The following is a 25,645-nucleotide window of genomic DNA, read 5'->3' as shown; positions in this document are numbered from 1 at the left end:
CAGAGTTCTTGGAAAGACTTGTATTCTTGCTGCTTCCGCAAGCAGAATGGCAGGGGCCTCCCCTCCCCACCCTAAACTCAACTTCAGTCACTATAGATCATGAAAAAGTAAGACAGAGCTAAAAGTTAAAATAAGACATTAAAGATTTTTTAAAATTGAAGAGTCAATATGGAAAATCAAATGTTTTCCACAGAGCCTAGAAAACGGGCAGCATTTGGACGCTGATTTAAGACCCTCCAAACAATAGAGAAGTGTCTTCTTCATTTGGGTGGCTTTAGAATGCAACACATCCAGTTTTTCTCACCTCCCACATTTGCTGTATTTATTTTAGTCCTTGAAACAGGACAAATGCAGAAACGATGAAGGACTTCCTTGACCAATTCTCACGTAACACCACGCACTGCTAAGTTAAGGATTAACTACATCCTTTACAAACCAGGGCTGGGCTGGGATTGCACAAAGCTGTCGTTGAATAAGTCCGAGTGGACCTCAGAGGTTGCTCGGTAGTTATGCCTTTCACAGACAAGTGTGAATCCTGAAGCGTTAAAGGTTTTGTCGAGGATTTCCCAGATAACCTCACAGTCAGGGCTTTTGATGCTCAAGTCTAAACTGCTTTCTTCTGTGCACCTTCCAGGGAAAAATTCCAGGATTTCATTTTATCTGTCTCACTGCAAAGGGGTGAGGTGTTGGGGGCTGGCTGGGAGCCAAGCAGAAGCTGGGTGGAAAGAGAACACGTGGCTTTCAGAGTGCAAGGATAACTGGTTTGCAAGGGTAACCATAGGAGGACATCCCTGGCAGTAGCCAAGATCAAGAGGCAGGGATCCTGGGACCGAGGAGGAGGGCAAAGGCCTCATCGGAATTGTGTTTATTTGTTCTGGGGTAAATCCAGCCTTGGATAGAATGGTATTTTGATTTTTATCATCTTTGCTTACTCAACACAGTTGCATTAAGACAGACTTTGCAGAGCCTTTCCCTGTCATTACGTTAGACTGGAGTGATCTTTCCAAATTGTACTGTGCTCCATAAATACCTTTTGATAACTGTTTATTCAGACATAGTTCTACAGTTGGGTTGAGGCAGGGATCAAAGATAGGTTATACAGAGATCTTTGCACCCCTTTGCACCCCAACATTTGGGGCCTTCCTGGTCTGTCAATCTACCAAAACCCACCCTTGCTTTTATTGGCTTGGTCTAGTGCAAAGAACCATCTTAGGAATCAGGAGACCTGGATTGGGCCCCACCTCCATGTGACTTTGAACTTCTCTGGGTCTCATCTGCAGAACAGGCAAAGTGGAATAGAAACTTCGGTTCCCACCTGCGGCTACACATTGTAGTCAGTTAGAGGAACTTTAAAAACACAAACAAAAAAACCGATGTCCAGGGTCCAGGTGAGAAGTGGGGTCGGAGGAACCGGCAAACAGGTGGGAAACTCTGAATTCCCTTCTTCTGGGGCCCACCACGCTTAGTGTGTCTAGGATGAGAATGGTGTTTGATGCTGGAGGGGCCCGGCGTGGCCTCTGGGACATTTGGCTTGGTTTTAACTCCACTGGCCAACAGGTGGAACTTCATGTTTTGAATTTCTTTGATGTTCAGTTTCGAAATGGTAAAATAAGCCACTTTTTAAAATTTTTTTTATTATATTATGTTAGTCACCATACAGTACATCCCTGGTTTCTGATGCAAAGTTCGATGATTCATTAGTTGCATATAACACCCAGTGCACCATGCAATACGTGCCCTCCTTACTACCCATCACCGGTCTATCCCATTCCCCCACCCCACCCCTCTGAAGCCCTCAGTTTATTTCCCAAAGTCCATAGTCTCTCATGCTTCATTCCCCCCTTCTGATTACCCCCCCTTTCTTTATCCCTTTCTTCCCCTACTGATCTTCCTAGTTCTTATGTTCCATAGATGAGAGAAATCATATGATAATTGTCTTTCTCTGCTTGACTTAAAATAAGCCACTTTGAAAAGGTATCTTTGATCATTTTTTTCTAGTTACAGATATTGTTCAGATGAGAAAACTTGGAAAAATACAAAGAAAAAGTTAAATCCATGGCCATTATACCACTGCCCAAAGGCAATCACTCAGTAAATGTTCAACCTGATTTTTAGTGGCTATACATTCCTCCACAGCATGGGTATACTATAATTTAGTTGGCCTATTGCTGGGCTTTTAGGTTTTTTCCAGTTTTTGCTTTAAAAATAATAACATCTTTGTATCTTTCCCTATATCTTGACTGTCTTTTTAAATTGAGATATAATTGACACATAAGATGACATGAATTATAGGTATACAGCATAATGATTCAATGTTTGTAAATACTGCGTCGGGAAATGATCACAGTAAGTCTGGTTAATATCCATCACCACCCATAATTACAGTTTTTCTTCTTGTGATGAGAACTTTTTGTTATAAGATTTTATTTATTTATTTATTTGAGAGAGAGAGAAAGAGAATGAGTATGTGCACATGACCCAGGGGAGGGACGGGGCGGGGGGAAGGAGAAGGAGGGAGAGAATCTCAAGCAGACTCCGAGCTGAGTGCAGAGCCCTGCGAGGGGTGCAATCTCAAGACCCTGAGATCATGACCTGGGTCAAAACCAGGAGTCAGACGCTCAACCAGCTGAGCCACCCAGGTGCCCCATGATGAGAACTTTCGAGATCTCCCCTCTTAGCAATTTCAAATATACATTATTAACTATAGTTGCCCTGCCGTACATTACAGCCCATGACTTATCTATTTCGTAACCTTAAGCATGTATTTTGTCACCACCTTCACCCGTTTCACCCACCCCCACCCCCAACGCCTCTGGCAACCACCAATCTGTGCTCTTAATCTATGAGTTCAGATTTTTTGTTTGTTTGTTTTATATTCCATATATAAATGAGATCATATGGTATTTGTTTATCTCTGACTTATTTTATTTAGCATAATGCCCTCAGGTTCCACCCATATTCTCACAAATGGCAAGATTTCTTTCTTTTTTATGGCTGAATATTCCATTTGTGTGTGCGTGTGTGTGTGTGCGTGTGTGTGCGTGTGTGTGGTATATTTTCTTTATCCCTTCATCCATAGATACTAAAGTTGCTTCCAAACTTCGGCTATTGTAAATGATGCTGAAATGAACATGGGGGTGCAGATATCTTTTTGAGTTAGTGTTTTCTTTTTCTTCAGATAAATACTCAGAAACGGAATTGCTAGATCATACGGTATTTCTATTCTTAATTTTTAAAAAGATTTTATTTTATTTTATTTTATTTTTAAGACGTATTCACTTATGAGAGAGAGAGAAAGAGGGAGAGCAGGGGGGAAGGGGAAGAGGGAGAGAGAGAATCCCAAGCAGATGCCCTAGTGAGCACAGAGCCCCATGTGGGGCCCGATCCCACCACCCCATGATCATGACCTGAGCCAAAATCAAGAGTCAGACACTTAACTGACTGAGCCAGCCAGACCCCCCTCAAGATTCTATTTTTAAGTAACTTCTACACCCAACATAGGACTTGAACTCACAACCCCAAAATCAAGAGTTGCATGATCTACCGACTGAGCCAGCCAGGCGGCTGTTTTTAATTTTTAATTTTTTGAGGAACCCCCATGTTGTTTCTGTAGCGGCTGTACCAATTCACATTCCCTCCAACAGTGCACACAGGTTCCCTTTACTCACATCCTGGCTAACACTTGTTACTTTTTGTCTTTTTGTTAATAACCCTTCTAACAGGTGTGAGAGGATATGTCATCATCGCTTCGATGTGCGTTTCCCTGATGATGAGCGATGTTGCACATCTCTTTGTCTGTCTGTTGGCCATCTGGATGTTTTCTTTGGCAAAATGTCTGTTCCGATCCTCTGCCCATTTTAATGGGATTATTTGGAAAACAATTCCCCTTATCAGATATATGATTTGCAAATATTTTCTCCCGTTTGGTAGATTGCCTGTTCATTTTGTTGATGTTTTCCTTTGCTGTGCAGAAGCTTTTTAATTTGATGTGTATTTTTCCTTTCGTTGCCTTTGCTTTGGGTGTCAAATCCAAAAAAATCATTGCCAAGACCAATTTCAGTCCTTGATTGTCTTTTTAATTTAAATTTCCAGCCATGGAACTGCTGGGTAGAAATACATATATTAATGGCCTTCGGTACCAAGCTGTCCCACAGGACAGGTGTGCTAGGATGTGTAACTGTGAGTGTGGGTTCTCCCCCACCCCCACCATTATTAGGTATTGGCACCCTCTTTATTCTTTGGAGAAAATAGATCACCTTGGCTTCTTCTTTTTTTTTAAGATTTTATTTATTCATTTATTTATTTATTTTAGAGGGTGAGAGACTGTGTGCAAGCAGGGGGAGGGGCAGAAGGAGAGGGAGAGAGAATTTCAAGGAGACTGTGCCCTGAGCACGGAGCCCCATGGAGCTCAATCCCACAACCCTGAGATCAGACACTCAACCAACTGAGCCACCCAGGCGCTCCAATAAGCCACTTTTGCTTCTCTCTCATCTCTTCTTCCTTAATTTCCAGCCAACATTTCTTTCTTCTTTTTTTTTTTTAATTTAAATTTTAGTTTGTTCCCATACAGTGCAATGTTGGTTTCTGGAGTAGAATTCAGTGATTCATCACTTACGCACAACACCCGGTGCTCATCACAACCAGTGCCCTCCTTCACCCCCATCCCCCTCCTAGCCCCTCCCCCACCCACCTCCCTCCAGCCACCCTCAGTTTGTTCTCTGTGTTAAGAGTCTTTTATGGCTTGTTTCCCTCTCCCGTTTTTTTCTTTTCCCCCTTCCCATATGTTCATCTGCTTTCTCTCCTAAATTCCACATATGAGTGAGATCGTATGCCAGCCAACATTTCTTCATCAGCTGCTGTGATTCTAGGATAGTCCTCATACTTAAAGATATAAAGATAAGTAAGATCTAGTTTCCGCCCTGGGAAAGCCACAAAGAAAATTATGCAATGCAAAAAAAAAAAATACTAGAATAGAATATGTAGGCTCATAATAATATTAGGATACTAGGCTAATAATAATAATAATAATAATAATAATAGGATAAGTTTGTGGCCAGGGAGACAATAGCAGGAGTAGCTCACTATCCTTGGAGGAGCTCATGAAGTCTTGAGTGGGGACTAAAGAGCAATAGGAATCAAATAGATGAAAATGTGAGAAACTCAGGGCACCTGGGTGGCTCAGCAGGTTAAACGCCCGACTCCTAGTTTTGACTCAGGTCATGATTTCAGGGTCTTGGGATCAAGCCCCGGTTCTGTCTCCATGCTTAGCTGGAAGTCTGTTGGCGATTTTCTCTCTCTCCCTTTCCCTCTGCCCCTCCCCTGGCTCGCATGTGCACTCTCTCTCTCTCTTTCTCTCAAATAAATTAATTAATCTTAGGGAAAAAAAAGAAAATATGAGAATCTCTTTTCTTTACCTTTATCTTAAGTGTTAAAACATAAAGACACATTGCCATTTTTGGTGCAGAGTGAAACGTTCAGGTTGGGTAGAGTAAGATTCCCAGCAGCAAAGAGATTAAAGAGTAATTGAGCCCTTAAAAATGGTTAAAATGGCAAGTTTTGGGGCACCCGGGTGGCTCAGTCAGTTAAGCCTCTGCCTTCTGCTCAGGTCAAGATCCCAGGGTCCTGGGATCGAGTCCTGCATCAGGCTCCTTGCTCAGCAGGGAGCCTGCTTCTCCCTCTGCCTGCAGCTCCCTTTGCTTGTGCTCTCTCTCTCTCTGACAAATAAATAAATAAAATCTTTAAAATAAATAAATTAATTAATTAATTTTAAAAATGGCAAATTTTATGTTATGTATATTTTACCTAAAAAAAAAATATCCGTAGGTTCTGCTTCAAGGAGGAGAAACATAACGTCCTTTTCCTTAAGTGTGGGCTGCACAGAGGAGTAATTGTATAGCATGGAGACCTGACAGACACCCCCTCGGCCAGGTAATCACGGTTAACATCAACAGTGAAAGTCACGTTGACGGTATGTGCTCTTGACGCACGTCGAAATTCTCTACTCTTGATACATGTCGAAAATGGCACTTCACCTGGGTGGTCTTTAAAACCCCCACCCTCCGCCTAATCATGAGAAAGACACCAGACAAATCCTAGTTGAGGGGCATTCTGCCAAATACCTGACCTACACTCTTCAAAATTGCCAAGGCCATAAATAACAAGGAAAGTCTGACAAATGTCACAGCCAGGAGTAGCTTAAGAAGACATGACAAGTAAAGGCAATTGTGGTATCCTGGAGGGGACCCTGGAACAGATAAAAAAGGATGTTAGGTAAAAACTAAGGAAGTCTGAATAGAGTATGGAATTTAGTTTAAAAAAATGCATCAGTAAATTTTTCTCCAAATTGAAAACTGTTCTACAAAATAAAGTCTAGGGGCACCTGGGTGGCTAAGTCGGTGAAGTGTCTGCCTTTGGCTCAGGTCATGATCCCAAGGTCCTGGGATCGAGCCCTGCTTTGGGCTCCCTGCTCACCGGGAGCCTGCTTCTCCCTCTCCCTGCCCCCTGCTCATGCTCTCTCTCACTCTCTCTCTCAAATAAATAAATCTTTAAAAAATAAAATAAAATAAAAAATAAAGTCTATTTAAATTTTTCTAAAAGGGGGTAGATAATTGAAGGGAGTTCAAAGATGGGATCATTTACAAAGGTGTAGGTGGTGTTGGAAAAACCAACAAGGGAGGATAAGCATCTTGGAGCAGATGACTTTCAGCCTAAAAGAGCAAGAGGAGAAGATACGGCTGTAGTAAGTTCAGACCCAGTGAGAGCTTAGCTGTCAGAGAGAGACTCCTGACAGGAGCTGAGGCCTTTAGTAGCAAAACACAGCCACAACTGGGCAGGAGGAGTAGAGGAACTCTGGCTCAAACTCATTCTCCACCCGTCCTCTCGTATGCCGCCAGTGCTCTCCTTGGGCCAAATTCCATCAGAAGCCAAGGAGATTGGGAGCCTGCCTGCTGCCCTACACAAAGGTCAGCCTCCGTGGAGAAGGGTGTGGAGTGGACCTGGAAGGTCAAATGGAAAGGATCCAGCCCAGGTAGCATCAAGAAATTGGGATGGTAATACTAGCTGGAGTTTGGGACTCTGGTCAGAGTTTTAGGCTGAAGCCTGAATGCGGCTTCCTGCAGAATATGGTCTTCATCCTGTAGACAAAGGGACGGCAAACCAGCTCCATACCACGTGTCAAGTCGGAATTGGTGACGGGGACATCATGATAAGAAAGGTTCTTGGGGTGTCCCTGTGCCTGATAGCAAAGAGTGTGGGCTTGAAGAGCAATGCCTTTGGGGGGTATTGAGGGAGCCTGGTTGCTGAAGCATTTAAGAAATGGCAATGTTCTGGGGCACCTGGGTGGCTCAGTCGTTAAGCGTCCGCCTTGGCTCAGAGCATGATCCCAGAGTCCAGGGGTCGAGCCCGCATCAAGCTCCTCCGCTGGGAGCCTGCTTCTTCCTCTCCCACTCCCCCTGCTTGTGTTCCCTCTCTCGCTGTCTGTCTCTCTCTCTCTCTGTCAAATAAATAAATAAAATCTTAAAAAAAAAAAGAAAGAAAGAAATGGCGATGTTCTATTCCAACAGCAGCAGACATGTTACTAACATAAAATCAAGCCGTAAATTCTGTTTGGGGTTCTTTGTGATACTCTTGATTGTCACCTTCACCCACAAACTCTTAGGAAGAAAGAGACCGCTGATGGTTCCTTAAGACATTGGTTTGCCTTGTTAATCTTAAAAATATAACTGTCAGTAATTTTGTAGCAAAAATAGGTTTATTCAGGAAGAGCAAAGAATTGCAACTCAGGACAAGCGAACCTCGGCAAAACCAAACTACAACAAAACAGAGGAGAGGAACATTCTTTTATAGGGGGAAGAGGGACGTTGGGAAGGCTTTTATAAACAAAAAGTCCATTGGAATAAACTAGGAGTTTGAAGTATGCTGACTTGTCATTGGCTGAGTTGTGACAGCTCTCATTGGCTGGGCTGTTGCTGAGCCAGGAGAAAACCTTTCCTCCTCTTGCTGGGGTGGTTTGGACTTGCAAGTACTGCACTTCGCCGTGGGTCTGGGTCGTCTATGGGCTGAGGAGCGGTGGTGTGTGAGAGCTCCCCCTGCTGGCCGCTGGTTCCATTCCAAAGGAGGTTTCCTTTCACCAATTTTCTCACTGTAGTTGGGTACTGGGGGACCCATCCTGGGACCCCATCATTATGGCTACAAGCTGATTGGACAGCCCTCTGCTCAAGGGCAGCCTTCTATAGGCTGGTCAGCGTCTGGGGACATGGCCTGGTGTGAGGACCTCACCCAGTTGGGATACTGCACAGGGGAGAGTGACCGATGGGACCAATGGCATTGCTCCCTGAGGGAGTCTGAATGCAAGACCCACAAAGAGGGACGGAAACGGTGGCGTGGTGATGAACTTCAGAGAGAGAGAGGGGTCACAGGCAGAACCCTCGAGACCGAGAAAGCGGTAGGAAAGCAGAAGCCCACGGTAGCGAGGAGAGCAGCGAGTCCACGGCGGTGGTAAAAAGCAGAAGAGAAAACTCTGAAGCGGAGTCTTCAGTGTGGTTGGCTCCGCGTCTGAGGGCAGGTGCTGGAGGGACTGGTGACCTTCAGCACGGAAGAGCTGGGGGCCGAGGGCCGCGGAGCCCGGGGATGGGGACTGGCTGTGCGGCGTCAGAGAACATTTCCTTGCTTCCTGAGGAATCGTGTAACAGACTCCTCTCACTGGAGGGGGCCTGCGTGGGTCTTCCCTCGCAAGCAGAATGTGCTGGTCCCCTGCTGCTTTGAAAACAGGCCCGTAACTGGAATCAGATCATGAGTCTTATCATATTTGCGTAGTTGGAAATGGGGTGGGGGCAGGGGCCGGATCCCTCTTTCTCCTCTGCACCCCCAGGGCCTAACATGTGCCTGGAACACGGCAGCTGCTTAGTACTACCTGTTGAACGAAGCATTAAGTAAGGGCGTGCTGAACTCAACCTGTTCTTTCTTGGCAGAAACGTGATCACCTGCTCTTTCCTGTCATAGCTGGGGTCATTTTATCCCTGACCACTCTACCTGACTGTGTCTTCTTTTAGCCTAACTTTTTTTTTCTGTGTTGGCTCCTTCCTTTTTATTTGGGAAACTGATGAAGGGTTTCGATTAATGAATAACTTTTTTATTGGTTTGCTTTCTTCATTTGGACACAGGGAGTTTAGGGACAGCTAGAAGTTCGGGAGGGTGAAACAGACACCTGTCAATTTTTTTAAAAATGTGATTAAGATACTATGTTTAGGAAAGCTGTTGACAGCAAGCCTTGTCTAATTCTAATTTTCTTGACTTATAATTAAGATGTCAACATTTTTATATATTTTTTAAAAAAAGCACTTTCACTTCTGTTGTTACAGTTTTTGTTAATTATTAAATCCTCGGTGTCCTGAGAAGAATTACGTCTCGAACAAAGGCATTCTTGCATTTTGTTTGGCACAGAATTTTCCTGGGAGAAAATACTGTCACGGTTTCCTGGCAACACATTTAGAGTGCTTCTATCTGTGTTAGGAATCTATGAAAATGCTAAAATTGGGGGCATCCACCGGCCTTTATTATTCGACTTGCCTGGTGAGATACATTGCACATAGGAAGAAAATGAGATATTGAAAAATCCAGTGGAGACCGCGGTGCACGTTGCTCCCTCCTCACTCCTGCTTCCAACACAGTATGGACTAATTAGCCAAGTGCTTTAAAAATCAAAGAAAGCAAACCTTAAGCGCAAGCCAGGGTGGGGGGAAGGGGGAGGAAATAACCACCTGAGATCTTGAAAGGGGGCGGAAAAGGGAGTAATGGTTTCCTGGAACCATTTTGAATATTGCCTCCAGGCCCCCAATTGCTCACTGGCATTTTTATACCCATTTGTTTAATAAAACAAACCATCAGATTCATTCTTGCTTTTATTAATGCTGTTTATTTGGTATGTGTGCCTGCTGGAGAAATGCCCTCTCTGAAATCTCCCAAGTATGTTTTGATTTTTCTAAATGGCAAAATCTTTGTTCCCATAGGGTTTTATGGGAAACAGCCCATCAAAACAAGGACTCCTATGGGTAGGAGGGAGAGGGAAAGGTGGGTGAATGAGAAGGCTCCTTGGGTAGGATGTTGGGACCTGAGAAGCCAGGATTTAATTGGTGGAGAAAGGACTTAGGTGAACATGTTTTTTGGTGGGGTTTTTTGCAGTTAAAAAAAAATCACCCTCTCTTGAAAGGTGATTTAAAAAGTGGCCATGAAATAGACATCAAAGATTTTATTAAAAGCACGAGCGAAAAGTGGTTCTGTCAGAAGGTGGGTTTTGGGGTTGTTTTTTTTTCCCCTCCTTTCTGAATTTTGATCTTTTGATGATTTTCAGCTGGGAAGATATCAAATATTTTGAAATTAATTTTTGTACTTTTCAACTCTTTTTTTAAAGGAATTTTTCTACTCTTTTTTTAAAGATCTTATTTATTTATTTGAGAGAGAGTAAGCGAGAGTGAGAGCGTTAGGGAGAAGCAGACGCCCCGCTGAGCAGGGAGCCCAATGCGGGACTCCATCCCAGGACCCTGAGATCGTGACATCATGACTTGAGCTGAAGGCAGACGCTTAACCGACTGAGCCACCCAGGCGCCCTCAAGTGTTATTTTAAAAATCGTTTATTTTTAACTTTTCAGCTTGATGTAATTTCTGATTTTTGAAAATTTGCCAAAATACTACAAAAAAAATTCCTATGTGCTCTTGACCCATGTTTTCCTGATTTAGCCTCATATATAACCACAGCGCAAGAAATGGTATGTGATCTGTGGACCTTGTTCCATTCTGGAAGTTCTTTAGTCTTTCTTTGCGTTTCCTCACCCTGACTTCTGAAGAGCCCAGACCAACTTGGATTTGTCCAGTGTCTCCTCATGATGACATTTAGGTTCTGTATTTTGGGCGGGAAACACCACAGGCAAGATACTGGATCCTTCTTAGCGCTTCATATCAAGAGACACAAAATGCTGATTTATTCCATTACCAGTGATTTTAACTTCAAACACCTTTGAAAGTGTGTTAAGTGGTTTCCTAGAGGTAAATGTTTTCCTCTTTGTAATTAGGAAGTATGCTGTAGGGTGCCTGGGTGGCTCAGTCAGTTAAGCTCAGATCATGATCTCGGGGTCCTGGGATGGAGCCCTGCCTCAGGCTCCCTGCTCAGCAGGGAGTCTGCTTCTCCCTCTCCCTCTGCTGCTCCCCCTGCTTATGCTTACATGCTCTCTCTCTCAAATAAATAAACAAAATCTGTAAAAAAAAAAAAAAAAAAAGTATGCTGTAGACCAGTATTCAGACACATTATAAATGTCTTGTTTCTTGGCATATTTTCATCCATGAATTTTGTCATCCATTAGTGATGTCTTTTGAAAAGTGATCAGCCAATTTGATAGCAGAATGAAAGCATCTCGTTGTTCTAATTGAGGTTGAATATTTTTATTCTGTTTAGCAGATACTTGTATTACTCCTTTTGTGAATGGTCTGGTCAGACACTTTATCTACTTTTTCCACTGTGATTTTAGTGGAGGTGGTTTCCTACTGATCTCGGATGGTCTTTTTTTAGTTTCTCCATTGTGCATCAAAAATCTTCCACTATACATCAGCTAACATAAGCTCACAACCAGTACATTACTGATCTTTCCTTGTAAAGAGAAAATATTTGGAGTCTGAGGAGGAGAAGGGGGATAGAGATCTGTGGGCTTAGATAAGTCATGCCTGGTTTCCTTGTTCTCCCACCTGTTACTTTCAGGTCCATAAAGCCCATCATTCACATCCTGCGAAATACTTGTGGTATTTCAGTAGCCTTGGGCAAGGGTTGGGGGTTCTGAAAGTGTTAGGGAGAGCCTACAGTCCTTGGCAACTCTGAGCAAGGAAGGCAGTAAGCTGAGAGGGTGTTACCCTCATAGTATGATGATCAGATAGTGAGGCAGGAAATGAATTAGTTCAGTTGTGCACTGCCGAGGGTGACAGACAATTCTGAGTCCTCCCAGCCTTGGGTCTCCCTCTTCTCAGTGGTTCCTGAGGAGGCTTCCGGGCTGCTTTCTTGCCATGCACAGTTATATTGCACGTGACCTCAAAGGAAAGGAATGGATTACTATCCCCAATGTTTATTCAGTAGCATATTTCTGCTAACCATTACTTTTGGAAAGGAGGGACGAACATCCATTGATCACTTAATTTTGCCTCCATCTAACCCCATCCAATGCCTCGGTCATATTTTACCATCCAAAAATTTTGACCCTGAAGAAATTATCTGAATTTTTCCAATGTGTTGGGTTATAAATGATCTAGCCCTGATTTCTTCATGCTTACCTCCCTAGGACCACTACAGGGGTAGAAATGGGACTTCCCACACTCATCCTGAGTACTTCCTGGTGTAGACAGGTATATCTGCACAGATCATGGACTTGTTTATTTAAACGTTAAGAACTTATTTATTTAATCTTTAGAAGTCAGTACTAAATACACATTTACCTTGAAGCTCACAATTACACTCCCGGGAATTTATCCCAGCGATACGAAAACTTACTGACACAAAAACCTGTACATGGTTGCTCATAGCAGCTTTGTTTGTAAGAGCCCAAACCCAGAAATAACCAAAATCTCCCTGCTAGAGGAATGACTAAATAAACTGTGGTACGTGCATACCGTGGAATACTACTCAGCAGTAAAAAGGAATAGATTACTGATATACCCAACAACTTGGATGGGTCTCAAGGGCATTTTGCTGCATAGAAAAAGTCAATCTCAAAAGATCACATAGTGTATGATTCCATCTACATATAACATTCTTGAAATGACAAAATTATAAAGATGGAAGACAGATTAATGGTTGCCAGGGGTTAAGAATGAGGGGATGACTATAAAAGGGTTGCACAAGGGGGATCACCACAAGTTGATGGGGTAGTTTTGTCCCTTGATGGCGGTGGTGGTCACATGGGTCCAGTGAGTCCACACAGGGGTAGTAAAATGGCACAGAACTGTATACACACATTGTCCCCGTGTCAGATTCCTGGCGCTGATATTGTGCTATAATTATATAGGATGGAACCATTGGGAAAAAATTATGTAGGATGGAACCATTGGGAGAAGGGTATATGGACATCTCTGCCCATCTTTGCAAATGCTTGTGAATCTATAGTTATTTCAACAATAATTTATTTTTAAAAACTAATACTACTGCCATGTAAAAATCGGTCCTGCCATCCTTCCCATGGCTTTTACTGCAGGTGCTCTTTGTGCACCCCGTGGGAAACCCAGGAAACGCAAAGCAGCATTTGGGAGATGTTCCTGAGTTTGAGCCAGCCATGCTACGGCATCTGTTTCCAGAACTTCGGGGCTGGGTTATAACCCTGCCCTTGACCCCGACTTCCTGACTCAGAAGAACCTGGAGAAATATTTGAGGGTCCGAAAGCACGTCTATCTTTAACTTTATTTCAACTCACTTGCTCTATAGCTGTAGGTTTTTTGCATTAAAATTTTTCTTGTTGTTTTTTGTTTTGTGCAGCCACTTCCAGTGAGTGTTGCAAGTAGGTCAGATTCACACACGGCCTCTTCAGTCTCTCCTCCGGTTGTCATTTTTTTTCTCAATCTGTTAAACATGCTGAAAATCTTTCACCCCCTCTTTACACACCACAGAACATCTGCTTTCAGCCCAGTGTCCCTAGAAGCTACCATTCCTGCCTTTCTTGAACCACGAGTATCTCCAAAGAGTCCTCTGAGGTCTGTCCTTTCTGCTTCCTCACCCGTGTTTTTCTTTTTTTTTTAAACTAATTTTTTATTATGTTATGTTAGTCACCATATAGTACATCCTTAGTTTTTGATGCCATGTTCCATGATTCATTGTTTGTGTATAACACCCAGTGCTCCATGCAATACGTGCCCTCCTTACTACCCATCTATCCCAGTCCCCCACCCCCCTCCCCTCTGAAGCCCTCAGTTTATTTCCCAGAGTCCATAGTCTCTCGTGGTTCATTCCCCCTTCTGTTTACTCCCCCTTCATTCTTCCTTTCCTTCTCCTACCGATCTTCCTGCTAAATCTTATGTTCCATAAATGAGTGAAACCATATGATAATTGTCTTTCTCTGCCTGACTTATTTCACTTAGCATAATCTCCTCCAGTCCCGTTCATGTTGCAGCAAATGTTGAGAAATCGTTCTTTTTGATGGCTGAGTAATATTCCATTGTATATATGGACCACATTTTCTTAATCCAGTCATCTGTTGAAGGGCATCTCGGCTCCTTCCACGATTTAGCTATTGTGGACATTGCTGCTATGACCATTGGGGTGCATATGGCCCTTCTCTTCACTACGTCTGTATCTTTGGGGTAAATACCCAGTAGTGCAATTGCTGGATCATAGGGTAGCTCTATTTTAACTTTTTGAGGGACCTCCACACTGTTTTCCAAAGTGGCTGTACCAACTTGCATTCCCAACAGTGTAAGAGGGATCCCCTTTCTGCACATCCCTCCAACATTTGTTATTTCTTGTCTTGTCAATTTTTGCCATTCTAACTGGCATAAGGTGGTATCTCAATGTGGTTTTGATTTGAATTTCCCTGATGGCTAATGATTTTGAACATTTTTTCATGGTCTGTTAGCCATTTGTATGTCTTCATTGAAAAAGTGTCTGTTCATATCTTCTGCCCATTTTTTTATTTGATTATTTGTTTCTTGCGTATTGAGTTTGAGAAGTTCTTCACCCGTGTTTTTCCGGCAGGGGTACAGTATAAACTACAGTGAAATCAAACCAGGAGAGACTACTTAGTGGAAGATATAATTTTTGAGGTTTCCTTTGCCCATGTGTCCTCTCATTGAGAACAGCTGACTAATTTTAAATTAAAAATTATAAAAGAGAAGTCCCTTGGAATACACATAAAAAGTCAAGCAGCTTCTTCTTTATTTCAACTGTACTCCAAATGGGCCATGGCTGAAGTTATGGCCAGGGGAGCTGAGTGCAAGCACAAACTCATATCTTAATGGCTGCCTTTTCTGGTTTCAAGGTCAACCACAAGGTCAACAAGCCATTCCCCAAGTGGTAAACCCATTGCATCTGTTTGGTAAATGGATGCCCTTCTCCCACAGGTGGTTTTCATCATCAGAAAGTGTTTATCAAATATCTAACTGTAAAAGGTTTTTTTTTAAAACTATGTTCTACAAAGGGAGAAACTTAATAATGACATCCAAAGGAGACCTTGAAAGTAATTAAAATTCCATAGATTTCTAGACATGGAATTGCCAAAAAAAAAAAAAAGAGAGAGCGAGAGAGCACATTTTAAAAACGGTATCCATAATATAACCCAAATTTCAAAAACTGCATATATTTGAATGTATTTTTTAAAAAGGATCTGGAGTAATGAGACAAATGTTACCAGTGGTTCTTTCTGAATATCTTTAAATATTTCCTTATTCATGCTTTTAATTTTGTTCATGCTTTTCTTTATTTTCTGCACATTTTATACAATAAAAAGGTAGTGGCTTTATGTTTAGAGAAAATTAAACCATTTTTGTTTTATTGAAAAAAAATTTTCCCTGAGGATGTTTTGTAGTTTTGAGGAATTTTAGTTACTAAGATTACTAAGGTGGTTGCACATAAAACTTTTTTTTTTTTTTTAAAGATTTTATTTATTTATTTGACAGAGATAGAGACAGCCAGCGAGAGAGGGAACACAAGCAGGGGGAGTGGGAGAGGAAGAAGCAGGCTCATAGCAGAGGAGCCTGATGTGGGGCTCGATCCCATAATGCCGGGATCACGCCCTGAGCTGAAGGCAGATGCTTAACCGCTGTGCCACCCAGGCGCCCCAACACATAAAACTTTTTTTAATTACCATGGACATCTCTGCAACAAAGTTCCAAATATCAGCAGTTTTGCTTGTGTTCCTACCTTGGGGGGATGTTTATTAAACCATTGGAAGTACTCTAGAGCTTTCTTAAATGAAACAAAATGTCTCCCTCCATGTCCGCGTAAAGACCCCATGCGAAATTACAGTACACCTTTTCCTACTCTGTCCAAACAACCTCATGAAATGCCTGGAGCTTAAAACACATGTTCTTCTGCGCTCATGGGAATTTCTTAATGCACTGAAAGAGTTTGGCCTCGAAAACATCTCTCCTCTGCTTGGCCAAAGTTGTCTTATTAGAGAGTCCAGGAAGGTCTTAAGAAAAGCAGATGTTGCGGTTACCACCCCGCCCTTCAGAAGATTTTTGGCAAGTACTTTTTGTTGTTTCTTTAAAAGTTGTTTGGGAAGATCTCTTTTTATTGTCATAGATCCAAACTGTTGTGAGTGGTTTTAGTTCTCAAGTCACCTGCGGGCAGGATCTTGGGCATGCTTTGGGGTGCAACTTGGTTCCTCCTAATCTGATGACGGTGTTTAAAGTGAAGGGACCCTAAAGTAGGATTCAGTATAGCATAGGGACATCACAGACACCATTGTCTGTTGTTTGGTGTGGTTCTTAATTGAATAATACCAGAATTTGTCAGTTTTCATTTTAAAATAAAGCATAATTATTAACTTCAAAAACTGAATGGATATTTTCTTTTGAAAAATAATGACTATTCCTTACTTCCCTAAAGAAATGTAAAATAATTTTTACGTAATATTAATTTTAATGTGATTTTAATTGGAGTTGAATTTAATCTATGGGTTAATGTGGAGACAATTAACATCTTTATGATACAGAGTCTTCTTATCCCTGAACCTGTTAGGACTTGCTATTTACTTAAGTCTTTTTTAAATATCTTTCAGTAAAGTTTTATAATTATCTCTATAAAATCTTGTACCTCTTTTGCTAGATTTATTCCTAGATACTTTATGTCTTTGTTATTATTAAAACAATATTCTGAAGTTGGTTTTCTGCTGGAATGTTGGAATGCAATTGAATTTTATGTATTGATTTGGCAAACTTGCCAAACTTTAATAATGCTAACAAGTGGTATCTCATTTCTTTGTGTTTGCTATGAAAACAGTCAGAAAGCAGATTTTTTGTCTTTCTTTTCAATTCTTACACCTTTCATTTCTTTATTTTTTCCTACCTTATTGCACAGACAGGGACCTCCAGTCTTATGTTGAGTAGAAGTGGTGATAGCCCACTTTCTTATCTTGTTCTTGATTGTAAGGGAATGGTTTTAACATTTCACCATAGAGTATTATATTTGATGTAGTTTTTCCCTCCCTTTTAGAGCTGTTGGCCAAGTGATATACTCATGAATTATGGCTAAATTGTATTGACTCTTTTTTCTGTATCTAATGTGAGGACCATACGTGTTTTGTTTCGTTTTTTTTAAAGCTCCTTTAATCTTATAAAAGATAAGTAAAAAGAGATTTTCTTTGGTGAACCAAACTTCCATTGATGGAATATACGCAGTCTTTGTCATGATATAACCAATAGCAATATTTACTGCAGATATGATAAAAATACTATCTAATAGACTTTTTATAGTAGTGTATTTTGAAAGCATCTTCTTCCAACCCCTTCTCCCACCTTCTTGGCTCTGTTGGGTGATGTTTTTCATGCACAGAAAAACATCAGACAACTTAATGACGCAGTTCATCTTCATGTGTCTATGAACATTGATATGTATCAGAAAATTCGCTTAATTATATAAATATCCTTGAACATAAAAAATGAGTTTCTCTCCACTAAGAATCCAAACTGTCTTTTTAAAAAGTAGTTTCTTCTTGCAACGTGTTTCCAAACTAATATTCGGACTCCGAAGTGTGCGGCAGTGTATGAATCCACATTGGAAAGATGTGACTCAGGGGGCCCTTCGCTTCCTCCTTCCTCAGCTCAGCCACTGTTCCGTGGCTCTCAGAGCCGCGAAGACTCCACCCGTGAGCACAGCAAGGTCACTCAGAGTGGAGCCCGAGTGAACAACCCTGAACTCACAGCGACCAAATACCGAATCACAGTATTGTACCTGGGAACACCTCAGAAGGACCTGGCACATTCGCATGTAGTGTCCTTTCTAAAACACCCACCCTGCAAAGGAAAATGACCGTGTTCGTGCTTTCTCCCCTACAAAGAGTCACAAAATTAAACTTGGAAATATATCGTCCGTGTGCTGATCGTCCTGTGAAGTAGAAGTACCATCATGAAATCAAACGATCCCTGGCTTTGCTCTGGGAATTTTTTAAAAAATTTCAGTTTATTTTATCCCCGACAGAAGGATGTACGAGGGGCCGGCAGAGAGGGAGGGAAGGAGCACCAGCGATGGTCTTTCCTACTGCCCCTTCCTCCATGGCTTCTTCCCTGTGGTTCCTGGGAGATCTGCGTTCGTCCAGAAGCAGATGTCACAATCGTTTTGCTGTTCTTATGTTTTCAACCATTGGTTTTGGTGGTGCTAACTTGAGTCGTGGGCTGCAAGGATGTTGGTTGCGGTGAACCCTTCGTGGCCACACACGCCCCTGGCAGAAGGTCCGTGTGCTCCATGTCTGTGCGGTACTATGGCGGGAGGCAGTGTAGTGAGTGCACCAAGATGGTGCCTTGCTTCTTACACTTCCAAACCACGTCTTCTTGGGGTAAGATCTACCACCTTGCTCTCCTTATCTGTGAAATGGGGGAATAATCACATCTACCTCCTAGCATTCCGAGATGTGAATAAGGTCATCACTGGCAGCACCAGTGAGTGTCACGTTGTGTCTAGCATCAAGTGAGCCCTCAAACGCTCACTGTCTACACGACCATTTCTGCCATCCCCCCACCACCAATGCTGCTGCTGCTGCCTCTAGTAGTCCTAATGCCCCCACTGCAATTTTTTTCCAGCAGGTCTTTTCTGAAATAGATTTCCCCTCTTATGGTGGGGCAGGAGGAGTGTTGGGCCATACAGGTGGTCAAATCTACTTTCTGTGCCCCTTCAGAATGGCGTCCACCCCAAAATTTGGGCCAAATGTGCTTTAAATTGTCTTGAAGTATATTCAATTTTGTATTTCTTCCCTCTGATAGTTTGTAGTATCCAATCACTGGCCATAAAAATACTCTCCCAGGTCCTGCTCCCCCTCCTCTGAACTTACTGAGTTATGGAAAGTGTATTATGGAGTGTGTTTTGCTTTGCAATAATGCTATCAATGCTCAGCCAGATACACAGAGCACCTAACAGTATGCCAGACCCTGGCTTGTACTCTGAGCACTCAGCGATGGATCTGCCTCCCTTTCCCTGCTCTCGAAGAGCCATCAGTCTATCTGGGAGACCTGTAAATAAAGGAACATAGCATGGGGTGGGAAAGGACACATTCTCAAGGATTATCAAGGTTCAGCTAGACACGATCTTCCTTTCTCAGATTCTTCCTCGTCCCCCCTAAGAAAACTCAAAGTGAACATTTTGAAAGAAGTTGCTTCTAAGATTTCTAATGGACCCATTAAGCGGATGCAAAACTTGCCAAATCTAGAATTAGGACAGCTGACGTTCTCAGATTTTAGACAATAGGAAACGTGATGTCATATGGGGAAATATGCCTGGAGGTTTTTTTTATTACAGTATATGATGTATAGATTTCATCCTTAAGACTAGAGTATTGTAAGTTAAGAGAATTTAAAAATGGGAAAAGACATTGTGTGCACCAGTAATAAGGTAAATCTTTGACCAGGTGGATGTCAAGACTCCTGTCAATTTCTGGCCAAACCCCCAGCCAAGGAAAGCATTAACTATGCAGTGACGGGGACAAGGAGGGCCCTTTAACTGTTTTAAAGAGTACTGTTTTCCAATCTGAGTTTCCAGTTGACATATCTAGAGCTCTGTCCCACATCAACAAATATTTGTTCACAATATTTAATGACTACATAATATCCCATTTTTCTATCCATTATTTGTCATGATTTATTTCTGCCAGTCAATTAAGATCATTTTCATTTTTTCTGCTAATTAAACACTATAATAGATGCCTGTGTACACATCCTTATTGATTTGACTGAGACATTCTGAATGGATTTGCAGGACTTGGAGATGGATGCCTTCTTTGCCTTTTGTATCCAAAGATAATTCAGCATTCTGAGCCTGAAGAATTTGGAGCATAATGACTATGTTATTGACATAAATGAGAAAATATGGAAAAAGGAAGAATTGCAGTTGTGAAGAAAGACACAGCAGATCAGTTAGGATTTTTTTGCTATAGGTTATAGTAAGCCCTATAATAGTTGCTTGAAATTCTTGTTTTTCTCATGTAACAATAAGTCTAGGGTTGGTGAATGACAACATTTGTTCAGCTGCTTCCCAGTATCATCAAGGACTCATGCTGCTTCTTTTTGCCCCTCTGTCCTTAGCTCATTGGCTTGTTGTCTCATGATGCCAAGATGGCTGCTATCGCTCTTGGCTTCATAGCCATGTTCAAGTTAGGAAGGAGGTGGAGGTAATGACAGCTGTCTCCATCCTTTTCATAAAGAAAACAGAAGCTTATCCAGAAGCTCCTCCCCACCTCCTTCTCACTGGCTGGAGCGGGTCACATGGCCACCCCTCATTGCAAGTAAGTTCGAGAAAGGAGAATTGTCCAGATTGACTTGCCCCATTGCCTAAGGTTCGACCTGAGTTTGGGTTCTGCTAACAAGCCAAAGGGGACAGGTTGGTATCTGGTAAGCAGTTCATGATGTCTCTGGTGCTGTGCTTTGAAAAGCTGAGTTACGAGGACACTCAGGAAGTATTGCTGGCGGCAGCAAGGAACCCTGGTGTCCAGGCCAAGGCTGCATGGTGGCAGAGAAGATCAGAATGATCGTTGCATAACCATAGGAGGAACCACAGTTGGCAAGTCAGTCACAGAGGACAAAGTTAAGCAGCATATTATTCCTTCTGAAGGCGCCAACTGTGAGGAGTGGGAAGAACTCATCTTTGTTCTATTTTATATAGGTGGTTTGATTATCCTCCTCATGATGACTGAGTCATTCTCCAAATATTACGGGGTGCTTCCCATGTGCTGAGCTGGGCACTGGGGATACAGTGGTGAGTGAGACAGGCAAAGCCATGCACTTCTGAGCTCACAGAAGAGTGAAGGAGGCAGAATACCAACCAGGGAAGCAGATCATGTCAGGTAGAACTCGTGCCGTGAGGGCGCATAGAGCTGCACAAGGGACGAGGTATGCCTCCCACACCCCACTTTCATGCCGAGGACACTGAGGCAGGCGGGCCGTGTCCACAGCGACCAGGTGGTATTTGGCAGAGCCTGCCCCCTGATTCAGGTCGGGCTCCAGAGCACAGACTTGGGAACCCGCTTTGTCCGTGATTTCCCGGGCTCTGCCAGCCAAGGCCAAGTGCAGTTGTTGAAACAAAGGGACCGCATCCCCACCATGAGCTCCCCGGGCGCCCCAGCACCAGTTTATGGGCAGGATGGAGACACGGCTCAGGGATCCCAGTGGCCGGACTCCAACCACTTGGGTTTGAACGAGCACTGCCAGGTGCGTACACCTGGGCGAGTCAGCCGTCTGTGCGGCTCAACTTCATGCCACGCGGCGCAGAGCACCTGCAACAATGCAGGTCATGGGCCCTCGGGCAGCACTTAGTACGCGCTCACCGTGTGTACTGTCACTTGTGGCGGCTTCTAGAGACTCTTGGCACCCCTCGATGTTATGCTCACAATGCAGAGCGAGCCTCAGAAACACATCCTTTTTTCCTCCATGGGAGAGACCTCACAGTCACAAATGTTTAAACTGCGAACAGCCTGGTGGCATGGCGCGGGCTCGTGTTCTCCTGATGGCACATTTCAGAAGCACAGCATGCTCAAAATTTTATCTTCCCGCTTGACATGCTTTTGCAGACGGCACAATATGGAACTGGTCAGACTCCTAATTATGGCAGTGGTCCGGAGCCAGAATCCAATCATCCCTTTGACAAAGAACTAGGTACAGAGAGCGGTGACCAGCTGTTCCCCATCTCCAGTGAGCAGGGAGTAAAGAGGAAATGGGTTTAAGCTGCGTGAAGGATTTGGGTTATTTATGGCGGAATTTCCTGACAGTGAAGGTTGCTGAACATGAGGGCCGGATTAGAGAAAGGGGCTGGAGGATTCCCGTCTGTGGAGATTCTGCAAACGTGTTCTTGTGTGAGTGACTGCTGCTGACGGAGTCTTCCAGCTGCGCTCTCGGTCCTGTCTCTTCCTTTCTTCCCATGTGGTGCTTGTAACCAGGCGACCCTTCTCTGAAAGACGAGGGAGAAGGAGGCTGGTCCGCAGAGAAGACAAGGGGCTCTGGTTAGCCCATCTTTGGTATTCTGAGCGAGGACACATGAACACAAATTGGGTTAGTTAACCTGGCGGTGAGAAGCCCACCTGGGCCAGGTGAGAGGCAGAGATGGTCAAGCCGAGGACTTGGCCGAACCCGGAGGACACATGGCAGCCCTATACGAGGATCGGTGAATCTCCTCACAAAGCCTGTGGGCCCTCGCCCTGATGCCAGTCTTCGATTCTCAGAAGAAGAACAAAATAGAGGGAGGTTGAAAATTCTGACCACTAATTTTTTAGAAGCCAGTTACACGTGGGCTAAAATGAGCATATCTCTGGGCCATCATTCCGTGCGTAGGGTGCTCTTCTGTGCCCCCTGCTCTGCCGGGCCCTGTTGGCAAGAAGGAGGATGAGCATGTCTCCAACTTCAAACATGGACTTGAGGCAGCAGAATTCCTCCTTCAAAATGAGAACCTCTGTAGTCATGGTTTGAACCCGAAGAACTGCTGTTTTGTAGATCAATTATTATCAAATATTATCAATCTCGTATGCTTCGATCTAAAAGGAATCATTCACCACTGAACAAAATACTATTCAATATAACCCGTGTTCTCTCCTGTAGCATCAAGAATCTCGGGCTCCTCTGAGACTAGGAGAATACCCGAGAGGCCCATGTTGTTTCCTAGCTAACCAGACCGTGGCGGATGAAGATGACGTCAGCAGTCACGTGGACTGCATCCACGTCCCGTTACGCCAGGCAGCGTAGGTGGAGAGCCTGCCCTTCCCAGGACCGATGGCTTCACCATTGTGGAAGCTCTCTTAACAGTAGTACAGCCGTTTGTGGACACTTCTCGAAGAGACCATCCTTCTCTTCCCATCTTCCACTTACTTGTAGGCTGCCATTTTCTACAAATACAATTAGTTTAAAATCAACAGGACATCAGTGAGGATAGAACAATCGTTACCCACAGGCGGGCAGAGAGATTCCCACTCCAAAGCTGAGAGAGCGCAGCTGCAGCCAGGATCCAGGATCCACAATGGTTCAGATGGAAATCAGATGGCTTACTGATAGGGCCCTTGAGTTAAACAAAAGGTAACTGTGGAGAGACTTGGCGGCAGACCTCATGGGACCCAGGAGAGGATGGTCCACCTTGGATGCCATGTCTCCCCAGCAGCCCCCAGCCAGACTCCTGGAGGTGGGGAGTACGTCTGAACCCTTGGCCGTGTGAGAGCAGAGGGAGGGACATGAGAGGAACACCCTGCTTTTCTCTCTCCTGCCTTCCCGTGTGTCCCAGATGGGAGGATTTCTTCAGTCAGTTCTGAGAGGCGTCTAGATAAACAGGGCGACATGCTTCTTCTTCTTCTTCCTTTTTTTAATTAACGACTTAAGATTTACCCTGTATTGATTTATAAATATCAACCTCTTCTTCTTCAGTTCTTCATAATGTAAACAAAATGTATTTTGACCAAATGCAGAATGCATTCTTGTTCTCATAATTAAATGAAATCCCCCCAAATCTCTTCACTTTAATAAGAAGCAGCAAATGAATAGAAATACTAAAGAGAAGAGAGGGAGGAAAAGCTGGAATCAGAGACTTACAAAAACAGAACTCTGCTCTAAAACGACTTTCCAGAAGCAATTTTTCAGAATGCCAATGAAATCAATCATCTGGGGGATGTTTTGAAGGGAGAAAAGTACCCTATAAAATGACTAGCATATTTTCTTCATGTGACCTAAAAAAAAAAGAAAGAAAAAAGTATAATCTGTTCCTCACTGCATTGGTGGAGAATACTTTACAGTCATACTAATATTTAGAAGACACCTGTGACAATGCATGGCATTCTCCAGCTGCTTCTTTAGCCTAATAAGTGTGTAAAAAATTATTTTGATGTGCCAAGAACCAAAATCCTCTATGTTTTCTGTGGCTGGTTTGGAAAGTGCAGAACAGATATCTGGGGGGAGGGGGGGCTGAGGTGCTGAGCCCCAAGCTGTCCTGGGAAGCACCGCCCCTTCTTTCATCTGAGGGCAAAGAATCCAGTGCCTGCTATGTTCTCCTGGTGACTGTCGTGTCTTAGTAGCTTTGTGCCTCAGGTTTCAGACTGATAACATGACAAAGGCACCGAAAGTCAAAGAAGATGAATATGGAACTTTCTAAGTGAATGAAAGAAAGGAAGAGAAGAAGAATAGTGATACATTGCGGGGCCCAGGTGGCTCAGTCAGGCATCTGCCTTCAGCTCAGGTCATGATCTCAGGGTTGTGGGGTCAAGTCCAGTACTGGGGACTTGCTCAGGGGGGGACCTGCTTCTCCCTCTCCTACCCGCCCACTCTTTCTGCCTCTCTCTCTCTCTCACTCAAATAAATAAATAAAATCTTAAAAAAAAAAAAAAAAGAATAGCGATACATTGATTTTAAAACTGCATCCTCATGACCAGTGAGTGTGGTAGCAGGAGTGCTACCAGAATGGAACAGGGTCATGCCGTGGAGCCACTAAGAGGAGGCTTTGAGGGGCTGGCATCTCAGAAATTGGAAGGAGGCAGCCAGGCAGAGCCGTGCTCAGTACAGTACAGGGAATGCAGTGCCTAGCGGTGGAGGCTGAGTGCCTGGAGGGGTGAGCGGTCATTACCATTGTCGACAACTGACGTTCACTCAGCACTTTCCACGAGGCACGCACTGTTCTAAACACTTCGTGTGCGTTGATGCATTTCCTTTTCGCAATTCCGGAAGGTTGGCATTTTAGTTTCTAAAGGTGCAGAGCCAGGGCCGCCCCGCTGGTGGGTGGCGGGGAAGGAGTGACACCCCAGTGTTTAGCCACGGTGCTGTCCTGCTGCTTCTGATCAGGGTGCCGGAGGCCATGCGGTGATTTCAAAACGGTGCGTGCATTTTGTGAACACATTGCTCTACTTAACTTTCCTCTGTAAAGGTCCCTTTGGAACCTCCAGTCATGAGACTTTTCTGCCTCGTGCCTTTTTTGCCAGTGCAAATCAGGGAGTTTTCTCTTAAACCTGCCAAGAGTCTAAAGGGAAAGGGAGGAGAACCTGGTGGCTTTTATCTTTCTAACAGAGAGAACAGAGACTATATCCCCGCTGGCTCTCCGTGGACACTGTTCCTGTTTGCCAAGGTCCTGTGTTTTATATCCTTCTCTGGGGGTCAGACTCTGGAGAAAAGCAGCCAAGGTGACCGGGGCTATGGCTCTGCCAGAGCGGAAGTCTTGATGCCAGGAGAACGTGGGAGAGAAAGGAGCTGAGTTCGGGGCTAATGTGACTACTTTGTGACCTTTGAGGCTTTGAGGGGCTGGCATCTCAGAAATTGGAAGGAGGCAGCCAGGCAGAGCCGTGCTCAGTACAAAGGCCATGAGGCTGCCACATGCTCAAGGAACAAGTATTAAAGGAAGGCCAGAGTGGTTGGAGCATAAGAAGGAGGTGAGCCTCTAGAGAGTTAGGAAAGATGTGCATTGCTCAGATCTCCAGCCTTGACCACGAACATGCATTTGGACTTCCAAGTGCAATGGGGG

At 43.7% G+C, this 25,645-nt stretch overlaps 1 protein-coding gene across 3 annotated transcripts in view; it reads left to right on the top strand.

Moving 5' to 3' along the window:
- The window catches only part of SGPP2 (sphingosine-1-phosphate phosphatase 2), a 110,592-nt gene that overhangs the window by 2,582 nt on the left and 82,365 nt on the right, over nt 1–25,645 (top strand). The window contains exon 1 of one of the 3 annotated variants that reach the window (XM_040639909.1): nt 24,984–25,004. The exons of the other annotated variants lie outside the window; for them this stretch is intronic. The gene's annotated coding sequence lies outside the window, so the exon portion shown is untranslated. Of the gene's footprint in view, nt 1–24,983; nt 25,005–25,645 lie in introns of those variants that run through there. 3 annotated transcript variants of the gene reach the window in all.

The sequence above is a fragment of the Ursus maritimus genome, unplaced genomic scaffold (assembly GCF_017311325.1).
Source record: "Ursus maritimus isolate PB19 unplaced genomic scaffold, ASM1731132v1 scaffold_1, whole genome shotgun sequence".
NCBI classification, from domain to species: domain Eukaryota; kingdom Metazoa; phylum Chordata; class Mammalia; order Carnivora; family Ursidae; genus Ursus; species Ursus maritimus.
The sequence above is the reverse complement of the archived record's forward strand: the minus strand, read 5'-3'. Positions and strand labels throughout refer to the sequence as shown.